This window comes from Loxodonta africana, chromosome 17, assembly GCF_030014295.1.
Source record: "Loxodonta africana isolate mLoxAfr1 chromosome 17, mLoxAfr1.hap2, whole genome shotgun sequence".
NCBI lineage: Eukaryota > Metazoa > Chordata > Mammalia > Proboscidea > Elephantidae > Loxodonta > Loxodonta africana.
Window position 1 is genome coordinate 5,986,248 of NC_087358.1, and position 14,896 is coordinate 6,001,143.

Sequence of the window (14,896 nt, forward strand, 5' to 3'; positions counted from 1 at the left end):
TGCACAACATGATGAATGTAATCGATGTCAACAAGTTATACAGGTAAACCTTGCTGAATTCATGAATGTTTTGTTATATATAATTTTTACCATAAAAATTAATTTTTTAAGTAAGTTGAGGTAGAGATGGTTTACCTGTTAAATTGCCCATGAAGCCTAGGAAACACAGACTTACACACCAGCCCTCCAGAGGGTCCACTCCAAAATTCTCTCACATTTGTAGCCTCTGGAAGGCACCCAACCATGACTACCTGAACCCTGACCACTGGAATCCCCTGGTCTGTGAGAGTGACTTCTGTGAAACAGCGCCAACCCACTGGCTGCCCCATGCAGTGAGGAAAAGGGGCTGCTAAGCCACACTCTGGGGGCTAAAACAGAGCAGCTTCAGAAGAAGAAGACTTCTCTTGTCAGGGAACGGGTGAGGTCAGCTATGTCATGTCTAATCAATGCTGGTATGATGGTGTCACAAAAAACTTTGAGCTAGAGCCAAAATCCAAAACTCTCCTCCACTACAGTGGGCCAGGTTACATATTTTAAAGTCATCAAAAACCCTAACATTCAAAATACAATATGGTAATGACGAAATAGTTCATGCATTGAGCAACTACAATTTCTGAAAGGTTTTGCAAAAAGTTTTTGACACATTACCTCTTTTGTATCTCATGACTCTCCGAAGCAGATCTTATTTCACACAGTTCACAGCTGAGTAAAATTAGAAAAATCAATTCGTCACACACTCAACGTGGCCCACATGGAATATTGCTCAGCCAGGATCACCATGCATGCCAATTTGCCTTTGAAACCTAAATTCCTGACAAGTAAATTTTTGTTCATATGCATACAGTTTTGTTATCCTGGCTGTTACTGTCCAGTAACACCATGGATGATCTAGAGCCCTGTTGGATGCTAGGGAGAGGAGACAAAGGAAACACCCAGGCAATTTTGAAAACCCACAGCTACTTCTCCTGGCAAAGCCTTGTGTCTCAGACAAGACCTCTTCCCTTCAGCCTCTTAACTATGTTGTTGTTGTGCGCTGTCAAGCTGATTCCGACTCATAGCGACCCCAAAGAACAGAGTAGGACTGCCCCATAGGATTTCCAAGGAGCAGCTGGTGGATCTGAACTGCGGCCTTTTGGTTAGCTGCTAGAGCTCTTAACTACTGCACCACCAGAGCTCCTCTTAACTATGGCTACCTTCATTATTTAAAACTGATTTAAGTAGTACTGACACAGAGCCTACTTCATGTTGCCAAAGCAAATACAGCAGTGAACAAAACAGAAATATCTGATGAACTTGGATCATAAAATCTTTGAGTGTGGACAGTAAATTAAAAAATGTATACATGTACATATGAAACGTCAAGTGCCGATACAGTCTATGGAAAACGCAGCGCAGTAAGGGGGTAAGCAGCAAGCAACACGAGCAAGTTTATCTTGAGCAAGTTTGCGCAGGGAGGACAATAATCATTTTAGAAAACATGAGCGAGTGAAACCTGGCTGGTAAGGAAAAAAAGGTCACACTTTCAATTCTAAAAACTTGGATGCAGACTATGGCGATTTTGCAAACACCCATACAAATTTCACAGGCTTGTCTACATCAGTAAGTCCCAAAGTAGAGGCAGGAGTCAAAGGGCTCCACTGACCTTCACGCTTGGGAAAGGGAAGATACACTGCTTACACCCAGGAAAGAAAGGGTCATTAGTAGTAGGCTAAACGTATAAATTTGGAAAACTGGAAAAACAAAAGCAGCATAAATGAATAGGATAAAGAAAGTAACATGAAAATAAAGACCACGATAACGAAACAAAACTCATATGAAGACTTTCAGTTTCTAGTCTGATATATAAGGAACTTGGAAGTCGTCATCACCATCCTCACAAGAAAAAATGTGAACATACCGAACTCAGAAAATTGAGGTCACAGAGACAAATGCTGCCCCTGAACTGGAGAGACACATAAGTAGATACAGAGGCTCGTACCAGAGCAAAAACCTAGGACCACAATCGCCTCTAGGCTCAGTATCAGCACAGGAAAACTTAATATGTAATCGCTGAACTGCTGGACGCTTGATGTGGACAAACTTCAGGGTTAAAAATGCCAGGGAGGCCCAGTCTTAAGAAGACCCACAGAGGTTTTTTTGGGTTTTACCTGTAGGAACTGTATCAGCTCCTCAATATAACCGTCAGAGAAAAATCTCTCGGTGCTTCCTTCTTCCAGTAGAGGGATGAGAAAAAGCAGCCATTTCAAAAATCTCCCAGAGGATTCTGTTCTTCCTGACAAGGCCTTCCCTCAAGGGAACCTATTTTACCAGAGTCTAACCGACCTGCAGTAGTGTAATACCCAACTCCAGCCCCATCGAGGCTTCCTATCTCACCAAAGTGGGTGATGGGAGAAGCAGAGAAACCCTTGTACGGTTACTGCTCTGGGGCACAGGCTCACTAAAAGACTGAGACTTAAACCAGGGTTCCTCTTTGTCCACCCTTACCATGACATCCATAAAAAAAAAAAAAAAATGACATCCATAGATCTCATATAATAGCGCGATAACAATAGAAAGACCTCCAAGTCTCAGGCCTGATTTAAGAAGTCTCTAGGAAACCCAGAAACCCTGGTGGCCTAGTGGTTAAGAGCTACGGCTGCTAACCAAAAGGTCGGCAGTTTGAATCTACCAGACATTCCTTGGAAACCCTGTGGACGCAAGTTCTACTGTGTCCTATAGGGTCGCTGTGAGTTGGAATCGACCCCACGGCAGTGGGTTTGGTTTTTTTTTTCCCTAGGAAACCCAAACAGGGAAGAAAAAAACACAAGAACATCAGAGCAGCTGACAACTATAGCAAACAGTAAACAGCCTAACTTCTAGCAAGATAAAGATAAAACCTCACACTAAAGGCCTATTTATTTACCTCATTTCCTTTTATTTAGTACACAATCTTTCAACAAAGAAACTACTAGGCACACTGAAGACAAGCACAGCTGGAAGAGCCAGAGCAAGTACCAAAGTCAGTCTAGGATACACCACAGATCTTGGAATTATCAGACCAAAAATTCCAAATAACTACAACATGCCGAGGATGCTAATAAATACAGTATGTCACATGTAACGACACGTGAGTGATATAAGCAGAGAGATGGAAACTGTAACAAAGATACCTAAGGAAATGCTAGAAATAAACAACACTGTAACTGAAATGAAAATGCCTTGAACAAGTCCATCAAATGACAGGACAAAGCCAAGGAAAGAATCAGTGAACTTGAAGATATGTTAGAGGAAACTCTCAAAACTGAAATGCAAAGAGAAAAAAGAATGAAAAAAATGAACAGAATATTCTAGAGCTGTGGGGCAATCACTAAAAGGGGGGGGGGGGGCGGCATCCATGTATTAAGAATACCAGAAAGAAAAGACAGTAGAAACATAAGAAATATTTGAGGTAATAATGACTGAAAATTTTAGAAAATTAATGACGCACACCAAAGCAAAGATTCAGGAAGTTCAGGGACCACCAAGAAGGATAAACACAAAAAAACTACATCTAGTGATATCCTATTTAAACTGCACAAAATCAAAGAGAAAATCCCACTCCTTGTCAAATACCCAGAATTAAAAGCAGAAAATCATACAGAAAACTGTACACCAATATTCACAGCTGCACTGTTCACAATAGCCAAAATGTAGAAACAACCCAAATGTCCATCAACAGATGAATGGATGAACAAAACATACTCAAAGAAGGATGGAGTAGTTGTGTTAATTTCAGACAAAGAAGATTCCAGAGCAAGAAAAAACAATGGGGATAAAGAGGGGTATTACATGATAAAAGGGCCAATTCTTCAAGAAGACATAATGAGCCTTACCTTGTATGTACCTAAAACAGAGTGCCAAAATAAGTGAGGCCAAAACCAATAGAACTGAAAGGAGAAATAAACAAATCTACTTTTATAGCTGGAGACTTCAACACTCCTCTGTTAGTAACTGACGGAGCCAACAGGCAGAAACTCAGAAAAGTCACACCTGAAGTAACAACACTGTCAATCAACTGGATCTAACTAACATTTGTACAATGTCATCTAAAAACAACACAGTACACAGCCTGCTCAAGCTCACAGGGAACAGTCACCAAGGTAGACCACATTCTGGGCCACAAAACACAATTTAACAAATTTAAAGGATTAGAAATGATACAAAGTATGTGCTCAGGCCACAAGGAAATTAAACTAGAAACCAGTAAAAGAAAGATACCTGGAAAATCCCAACATACATGGAGATTAAACAACACCCTTCTAAATTACACACAGGACAAAGAAGTTCTAAGAGAAATTACAAAATATTTTAAACTAAGTGAAAATGAAAATACAACTGATCAAAATTTGTTGGATGAAGAGAAAGCCATGCTGAGAGGGAAATTTACGGCACTGAAAGCACACGGTAAAAATGAAGACAGTGCTAATATCAATCACCTTGGATTCCATCTTAGGAAACAAGAAAAAGAAGAGCCAACTAAATCCAAAGTAAGCAGAAGAAAAGAAATAATAAAAATGAGAGAACAAATCAACAAAAACGAAAATAGGAAATCAATAGAGAAGTCACCAAAACCAAAACTGTTTCTTTAGGGGGAAAAAAAATCTAGAGCACTGATGAGCAGACACAAACAGCTAATATCAGAAATGAAAGAGGGGCCGTTATTATTGATCCCATCAACATTAAAGGAATATTATGAACTACTTTATGCCCACAAACGTGATAACCAAGATAAAATGGATCCATTCCTTGTAAGACATAATTTAACAAAATATACACAAGGAGAAAGAGATCATCTGGATAGGGCTATATCTGTTAAATAATTAAATCAATAAGTAAAAACATGCAAAAACAAAAAGCACCAGGCTCAGATGGGTTCATCCTACCACACAATTAATCAAGAAAGTATACCAGATCCTCTATCTCTCCCAGAAAACAGAAGCAGAGCAAATACTTGCAAATTAATTTTGTGAGGCCAGTATCACCCAAATACCAAACACCAAAGATATTACATCATTACAAGAAAGAAAAACTACAGACCACTATCTCTCATGAACACAGATGCAAAACTCCCCAACAAAACATAACAACATATACTGAACTATACACAACCGAGTGGGATTTAGTCTAGATATCCAAGACTTCGGTTTAGTGATGCTTTTTAGACACAATACTAAAAGCATGATCCATAATAGAAAAAAATGGGTAAACGGGACTTCATTAAAATGAAAAATCTCTGCAGATGTTTTATTACCTATATATTAACTACAATAAAATAGTTTAACAAAACGAAAAATTTCTGCTCTGCAAAAGACACTGTTTAGAAAATGAAAATTCAAGCCAAAAACTAGGAGAAAATCTTTCCAAAACACATATGTGATAAAGGGTTCGTATTCAAAAAAATTTTTTTTCTTATATTCAAAATATAAGATCCCTGGGTAGAGCAATCCGTTTGTGTACCACCTAGTTGCAGTTCGAACCCACCCAGCGGCCTGGTGATCTGATCCCATAAAGATTACAAGAAAACCCCACAGAACAGTTCTACTCTGTAAAACATGGGGACGCCATTAGTCAGAATAGACTCAACAGCAACAGGTTTGGTTTTTTATTCAAAATATACAAAGAGCTCTTAAAACTCCACAATAAGAATGGAAAAACCCAATCAGAAAATGAGCGAAACATCTGAACAAACACTTCACCAAAGAAAATATACAGGGGACAAACAGGCCTATGAGAAGATGCTCAACATCGTATCATTAAGCAACTGCAAATTATAACAATAAGATGCCATTACATACTGATTACCAAAAAAAAAAAACCAAACCCAGTGCCGTAGAGTCAATTCCGACTGATAGTCAATTCTGACTCATAGTGACCCTACAGGATAGAGTAGAACTGCCCCATAGAGTTTCCAAGGACCGCCTAGCAGATTCAAACTGCCGACCCTTTGGTTAGCAGCCGTAGCACTTAACCACTACGCCACCAGGGTTTCCCACATATTAATTAGAATGGCTTAACTCCAAACAACTGACAACACGACCACAAGGTGGAGCAACAGAAACTCTCAAGTCACCGCTGGTGGGAATGCAAAATGGTACACACCTAGTTTGGCAGTTTCTTACAAAATTGAACATACCCTTACCATATGATCTAGCAACCGTACTCCTTGGAATTTATCCAAACAAGATGAAAACCTAAGTCCACACAAAAATCTGCACACAAATATTTATAACAGCTTTATTCATAATTACCCCAAAAATGGGAGGCAACCAAGAGGCCCTTCAACAGGTGAACAGATAAGCAAAGTGTGGTGCATCCATACACTGGAATATTACTCAGCAGTAAAAAGAAATGAGCTATCAAGTTGTGTAAAGACACGGCAGAACATTAAATGAATATTATTAAGTAAAAGAAACCACTCCACCACTCTGAAAAAGGTTCCAATTATCTAACATTCTGGAAAATGCAGAAGTATACAGACAGCAGAAAGACCAGTGTATGCCAGGTTTCAGAGTAGAAGGGAAAGAAAGAAACAGTGGGACATAAGGGTTTTTAGGGCAGTGAAACTATGCTGAATGATATTATAATGGTGGATATGTGACATTATGCATTTGTCAAATCCTATAAAGTATAAAACACAAAGAGTGTACCCTAATGTAAACTATGGCTTTGTGTAAATAATAATGTCACCAATATTGGTTGAACAATCTTAAGAAATTTAGCATACTAATACAAAATGCTATATAGTAGGAAAAGCTGAAATACGGGGACAGGACAAAGCAGAGATATATAGGAACTCTGTACTTTCCACTCAATTCATCTGAAAACCTAAAACTGCTCTAAAAAAAGATATTAAAAAACAAAAATGAATAAACAGAAAATCAGATAAGCTAAAACATGTAAGACAGTTCTAGTGGTTAGGGCTGAGTGATGTGGTAGGGCCTTCGTCACTTAGGTGCCGCTGTAACAGAAATACCACAGGTGGATGGCTTTAACAAAGAGAAGTTTATTTCCTCACACTAAACCCGCTAAAACCCCGCGGTAAAGTAGGCTAAAAGTCCAAATTCAGGGCATCAGCTCCAGGGTAAGGCTTTCTCTCTCTGTTGGCTTTCTCATCAATCTTTCCCTGGACTAGAGCTTCTCTGCACAGGGATGCCAGGTCCAAAGGACACGCTCTGCTCCCGGAACTGCTTTCTGGGTGGTATGAGGTCCCCCTGTCTCTCTGCTCCCTTCTCTCTTTTGAATCTGAAAAGAGACAGACTTAAGATACTATCTAATCTTACAGATCTCAACAATAACTGCTGCTAATCCATCTTATTACGTCATAGTGATAGGATTTATAACACAGAGGGAAATCACATGAGATGACAAAAAATGGTAGACAATCATACGACACTGGGAACCACGACCTAGCCAAGTTGACAGCTCTTCTGGGGGTACCACTCAGCCCACGACGGTGGCGTACCGTGGTCTGGGGGATACCACTCAGCCCACGACAGTGGCGTACCATGGTCTGGGGGGTACCACTCAGCCCACGACAGTGGCGTACCATGGTCTGGGGGGTACCACTCAGCCCACGACAGTGGCGTACCATGGTCTGGGGGGTACAACTCAGCCCACGACAGTGGCGTACCATGGTCTGGGGGGTACCACTCAGCCCACGACAGTGGCATACCATGGTCTGGGGAGGTTGGTGGCAACTGAAAAGAACCCGGTTTTTAATATGAGTGAAATGCAGAGCAATTTTACGCTTCTGAGCACAGGAGGAAACTGATATGACAGCTCTCAAAGAACTGGTGTGTGGTGGGAAATAATAAGCAGGAAGATACGTTATAAGGCTACGGGAAAAATCGGCTAAGAAACGATGATGGTTGAGACTGGGGTGGCGGCTGGAAATGATGATGGTTGAGACTGGGGTGGCGGCTGTACACCGTCTGGGGGCGGTGTACGACAGACGGTCCTAGACTTAAGGTAGAAGCAACAGAACTTCCTGACGTACCGAAGGCTGGGCTGTGAAAGAAACAGAGGACAAGAATGGATCCAAGATTTCCTCCCCTGAAAGCTGGAAGAAGAGTGTTATAGATTGAATTGTGTCCCCCACTACCCCCCCCAAAAAAATACGTGTTGTAAAGCCTAACTCTACACTACCTGCGGTTATTATCCCATTTGGGGATGGGTCGTCTTTGTTACATCAATGAGGCTGTATTAGGGAGGGTGTGTCTTGAGTCAATCTCTTTTGAGACATAAAAGGAGATTAGGTAAGCAGCAAGAAAGCAGAGATGACAGAAGAGTGATACCATGGACATGATGATTACCAAGAAGCCAAGGATGAAGACGCTGAAAAGAGACAAGGACCTTCCTCTAGAGCCAACAGAGAAAGAAAGCCTTCCCCCAGCACCAGCACCCTGAATTCAGACTTCTAGCCTTCTAAACTGAGAAAATTAATTTGTATTTATTAAAGCCACCCATTTGTGGTATTTCCGTTATAGCAGCGCTAGAAAACTAAGACAGATGGTGTGCCATCAACTTAAGATGTGGAAGTTGACAAGGGGAGTACATTTTATAGAGAGGATGCAGAGGTCACTTACAGCATGTTGAGACCAAAATGAGAATAAGACCTCAAAGAGGGAAAGATATATAAAAACAGTATATTCATGACCGAGTTTTTCTAATGTGAATTTAAACTGAAGGACTTCATATAAAAAGTACATAAGGTATTATTCTATTTGTTTACAGCATAAAAACCGTCAAAAAGAAAATATATTGATCTAAGGATGCGTATCAGAAATGCTGGTGGCATAGCTGTTAAGTGCAAAGGCTGCTAACCAAAGAGTCGGCAGTTCAAATCTGCCAGGCACTCCTTGGAAACTCTGTGGGGCAGTTCTACCCTGTCCTATAGGGTCGCTACGAGTCGGAATCGACTCAACAGCACTGGGCTGGGTTTTAAGGACGCATATAAGCTGGAATCGACAGCAATGCCTTTTTTTTTTTTTAAATATATACACGATAGAGTCCTGGTGGTGCAGTGGTTAAGAACTCGGCTGCTAAACAAAAGCTTAGCAGTTGGAATCCACCAGTCACTCCTTGGAAACCCTATGGGGCAGTACTATTCTGTCCTACAGGGTCGCTATGAGTCAGAATCAACTTGATGGCAATGGGTTTGGTTTTTTATTTTTTATTTTTGGATATAGGTGATAAAAGTATAAAGGAAAGCAAATAAATGAGCATCAATTATGTCAAGATACCAATTACATCAAAAGGGCAGAGTGAAGATTGTGACGGAAAATCAACTCACGGGGGCGGGTATGTCAGGAGCAATCTGCCTCTATGACAGGGATGTTCATTTTATAGATCCCTCAACTGTAGAGGTTCCCCCTGCTTTTCCAATGTGCCACTTTGCTTTTATGAAAGACCTGAAATAGTACCTGTTTTCGCTACCCAAAAAGAAATCTGAAGGGGATTTTTCTCTTTAAAAAAAAAAAAAAAAGGTGAAAAGCGGAAATAGCATTTAGCGTTAGTTTTGCAGAGACGTTTAGGAGGTAGGGCACGCCCCGAGCAGGGAGTGGCCTTGCCAAGCTCCTCGCCCAGGAAGGACCCTCAGCATCTCGGCATCAAGCAGCCATAGCTTTGAACTGTGTCTGTGAACATCTGTGCTTTATCTTGACTTATCTTGTCTATCCGTTAGCAAAATGTGTCCTAAGCTATCAGAAAAGCTTAAGAGAGCTGGTAAGGGTGTGAAACGGTGTAAAACTAGACATATTTAACCATTATTTTAGGTTTTATATTGTTATTTGGTATAATTTGGTAGGTTATTTTTTGGGTCTGGGAACGCTCAAAAACTTTTCACGTAAACTAATGGTGAAGCCCTGATGGCGCAGTGGTTAATGGTGAAGAGCTCGGCTGCTAACCAAAGGGTCAGCAGTGGGAATCCACCAGCTGCTACTTGGAAACCCTGCGGGGCAGTTCTCCTCTGTCCTATAGGGTCACTACAGGTTACAGTCAACTCAACGACAACAAGCTTAAGCTAATGGTAATTGCTTCTTAGCTTTACTCCATTTCGGTCACAAAAGGTTTCAAAGGAACACTCTACTTTCGGATGGGGGAAACATGTACATATATTATATTATATTTTCCTGCATTCCTGAAATTCAGAAATGGAAAGAAACATGTACAATCTGAAAATGGGCATATACAAAAAGTATACCCCCAAGAACATACATACTGAAAAATTCCACATTTTCCTAGTAAAAGCAGATAGAAAACAATGATACCCATTATTTCATTCCTACACCACATTATCCTAAAGGTTCTAGCAGGTATATGCCAAAAAAGAACAAGAAAGAATAAAAAGGTAAAGAAATAAAGAATGTTAAATGGAGGTGGAACCCTCTCCCCAATTTATTTTATAGATTAAATAACTGTATATGTAGAACCCCCAAAAGACGGTACAGATGATTGTAACCTGTGAGATTTTAGTAAGTCTACAGATTACAAAGTAAACATCAGAAAGGTTTAAGGATTTCACTTATATACACTAGTACCAAGCAGTTGAGAAATTAACTTTTAAAACATAACATGTATTTTAGTAAAAATAAAAGGTACCTAAAAGGAGTGTAACTAAGCAAATTAAAGATCCTAATGAAAAAATTATAAGACATTATTAAATGACATTCAAATAGGGTGAAATAAACAAAAAGGAAGAACATGCTCCTAGAGAACTGTTCTCCCCAGGGAGACTATTATTTCCAATATCCTTCCATAAAATTCCAAACAATTTAGGACTCCACAAAAAAATACATTAAAAATATACTCGGAAGTGCAAATGTCCACGAATAGCCAACATGTTCTAAGGAAAAAGGCATGAACATGTCATACGTGTAATTATATGTATACCTACTTTGTAAACAATGCTCTAATATATTAGACAGTGTAGTATCAGTACACCTTCTCCTGACTTACTATCTTGTTGTCTGCCATATGGCATTTGACAACAGTAAAAAAATCTACTAACTATTTTGTGCATTAATGATGTATGTCTGGCAGTTACAAACACTGAGGTGCAAGGCAAGAGTAACGGCAACTTTGATGGTTAAGGTTATGTGTCAACTTGGCTGGGCCATGATTCTGAGTTGTTTGGCAGTTATGTAATGATGTAGTTTTCCTCCATTTTGTGATCCAATGTAGTTATTCTCCATTTTCATCTAACACTAATTTCACATAATGACTGGGTCTTTGGAACCTAACCATGTCAATAAGTGAGGAGAGGGTGTATAGGAATACACAAATAGACCAATGGAAAAAAACAAACAGCCCTGGATAAGGCCCACTGATTTATATAAAGCTGTTCATGACACGGCAAGCAACGCAGGGCAGCGACAGAAAGCACAGACACTTCAATATATGTGGTAGCATCACCTAAATGGAGTCAAGAGTTAAGCGCTCTTCCACAAACTGAAAGGTTGGTGGTTTAAGTCTACCCACAGGCACCTCTGAAGAAAGGTCTGGCAATCTACTTCCAAAAATCAACTGCTGAAAACCCTAGAGTACGGTTCTACTCTGAAACACATGGTGTAACCATGACTCAGAACCTACTCTATGGCAACTAGCTTTTTATTAAAATCAATTAATTATGTAATAGGAATAATTCATCTATTCCCATGTACTCCATATGTAAAATAATCAACTCCAGGTAGATTAGTTTTAAATATGAAGAAATAAAATTATAATACTTTCAGAAATTATAAGCAAATGACTTTGTGGCATCAGAATAGAGAAAAAAATTCTTAAAGTCAGTGAAAAGATAAGTTACATACCAGGAGAAAAATTCCCAAAGTTTGAGTCATATCTTAGGCTGGGTTCTCTGGAGAAGCAAAACCACTGAAGCGTGCATGCGTGCTTTCGTGTGCGTGCGTGCGTGCGTGTGTGTGTGTATGTACAGAGTATATACACAGAGAAATTGACAGATACTGAGATTTATCTCAAGAAAATGGCTCACACTGTTGTAAAGGCTGGCAACTCCCAAGTCTGTAGGTCGGGCCGAAGACTTCTCCTGACTCATGTAGCTGTAGGGGCTGATGAACCCAATGTCGGCAGGTCAGACGGCATGCTGCTGGCTCATGTCCCAAGAACCGAAGGTCAGATGAGGACAAGTTGGATGCAGGATCAAGGGCAAGTGAGCTTTGTCAAATCATCCACATATAATGGATGCAGGTCACATTCCAGGGAAACTCCCCTTACATCAAATCAGGGCTGTGACCTGAGGAAGGGAGCAACCTAAGGTGTGACCCTCCCGTAAGAGTGTGACTCAAGATACATTCCACCCTAATCCTGCCTCATTAACACATACAGGTCAGGATTTACAACACATAAAATGGAGGATAATTACATAATATCACAAAATGGAGGATAATTACATTAGATCACAAAATACAGGATAATATTGGGGATCATGGCCTAGGCAAGCTGACATATAACATAATCATCACAGTTTATCAAGAAGACCTAAAAAGTCATAGAAATATAAATTAACAGTAGGAAAATATGCACAGTCTTGTCAGTAGTAAAGTAGTATAAGGTAATTACAGAATAAAATAAAAGATGCCATTTCACAATCTTTACAACAGCAAAAAACTAATCAGATAAGCAGATGGAACAAATAAGATGTATATATACTTTGTGAAAGGAACAAGCTGTAAAATGCATCAGTATTTCCTAGTGAATCTGAACACGGCTATGGTCTACAACTCAGCCGTTTTCCCACTGCAGAGTTATCGTGCAGGAGCGCGTAGAGCCTGGAAAGACAATGAACAGAAGAGCACCACGACTCACAGGAGCAAAAATTACACTTGAATCACCCAAATCCTGAAGCTTACGATGGGTAAGTAGATTGTGGCCCATTCATACAATGGGAATATGCATACAGAGGCCCCTGGGTAGGCTACAGCTACAAACATCAACATATACAGAACTCAAAAGCATCCTGAGGAAACAAATCATTGAAGAACTCAGAGTAACAACAGAATTTACAGAAAGCTTAAAACAGGCAAAAGTAAATATGATAAAGCTATAGTAATAGCTGGAAACCCTGGCGGTGTAGTGGTTAAGTAGTGCAGTTGCTAACCAAAGGGTCAGCAGTTTGAATCCACCAGGTGCTCCTTGGAAACTCTATGGGGCAGTTCTACCCTGTCTATAGGGTCGCTATGAGTCGGAATCGACTCGGCAGCACTGGGTTTGGTTTTTTTGGTTATAGTAATAGCTAGCACTAATACTGGTAATGGAAATCCTGGTAGTGCAGTGGTTAAAAGCTAGGCTGCAAACCATAAAGTTCAGCAGTTCAAATCTACCAGGCACGCCGTGGAAACTGTATGGGAAGTTCTACCCTGTCCAATAGGGTTGCTATGAGTCGGAATCGACTCGACAGCAATGGTTTAATACTGGTAATTGTCATAAACTTCCAAATACAGATAGTAACAGTCTCTAGGCAGCAGGAGAAGAGATCAGGGAGGGACACACGGGGAGTCCATAAAAACTGACCAAGGCCTATTTATTATCAGGAACTCGGATTACTGAATTATACAGGATAAGTTTATGCACTCCTTGATAATGATAGAGTTGACAATAGAAAGTTTAAAGCATTATTTAAAAAACAAAAGAAATGTAATTTTACTGTACCAATTATGAAACCCTTTCATTTTGATTTTACTTATCTTAGTTCTGAAGGGCTTTTATACCTAAACTATTGATTCCTGAATCTTACATCTTTACATTTATATTTACTAAAACAAGCACTGTAAAAGCAAAAAATGGCCACAATCAAAGTGTCTATTTATGGCGATATAATTAAAAACAACAACAACAAAAAACTACCATCGGTCATATGTAGTATTCTGGAGTTTTATAAGAATGTGCAGTTAAGCTCTCTATGTATTGCTGGACTTGCAGGGCACAGCGCTTAAGAGCTTGGCTGCTAACCAAAAAACTGGCAGTTCGAATTCACCAGCCACTCCTTGGAAACCCTGTGGGGCAGTTCTACCCTGTCCTAGAGGGTCACTGTGAGTGTGTATCAGCTCAATGGCAACAGGCTTGGACATGTACTGTTATGAAGAGATCACCATGACAATCTGTTAAAGAGTGTAAATCCCATGCTATCTTTCGTGTAACAAACTGGAGTAACTAAAAAAATCCTATTTGCTTGCTTTTACATAAACACTGACTGGCAAGATGCTTCAAAGAGTAATACAACTGGTTATTTACAGGAAGCTGGGGGAAGAGGGATGGGCCGCACCAGGACAAGAGCAGGACGAAGTCTTCATAGCGTATGCGTTTACAGCTCGCACTGTGTTCCAAACCCTAAAGGTGCCATCTACTGGAAAAGCTTCATTTCAGTAAGCTACATTATACTTTCAAACATAAGTCAAATGGGGTATTAAGTGTTTTGACTAGAAATTCATATTTGTAATGATAATAAACACATATAAAATTTAATCATTTAGGACCCAACTGTTAATTAACAGTCCAACACACTTGTACAAATCACAGAAGTATAAATTCGAGCTCTCTTTCTAAACCCAGTAACCACGGATATCAGAGTCTGCACATCTATTTTGTCTCACGCAGGAAGATGTTTCTAAAATGGCTAAAATATTTAACATATTAAGGGTTCTGGAGTGACTTGTTAAATATAACAGGAGTCTTTTTTTTTTTTTTAATTTTTATTGTGCTTTAAGTGAAAGTTTACAAATCAAGTCAGTGTCTCATACAAAAATTTATATACACCTTGCTATATACTCCTAGTTGCTCTCCCTCTAATAAGACAGCACACTCTTTGCCTCCACTCTCTATTTTCATGTCCATTTGGCCAGCTTCTGTCCCCCTCTGCCCT

At 39.8% G+C, this 14,896-nt stretch overlaps 1 protein-coding gene across 3 annotated transcripts in view; it reads right to left on the bottom strand.

Annotated features, from left to right (window-relative positions):
• The window catches only part of LOC100670514 (zinc finger protein 883-like), a 30,886-nt gene that overhangs the window by 6,120 nt on the left and 9,870 nt on the right, over positions 1-14,896 (bottom strand). Inside the window, exon 3 of one of the 3 annotated variants that reach the window (XM_023547264.2) lies at positions 649-702. The exons of the other annotated variants lie outside the window; for them this stretch is intronic. The gene's annotated coding sequence lies outside the window, so the exon portion shown is untranslated. The remainder of the gene's footprint in view (positions 1-648; positions 703-14,896) is intronic. 3 annotated transcript variants of the gene reach the window in all.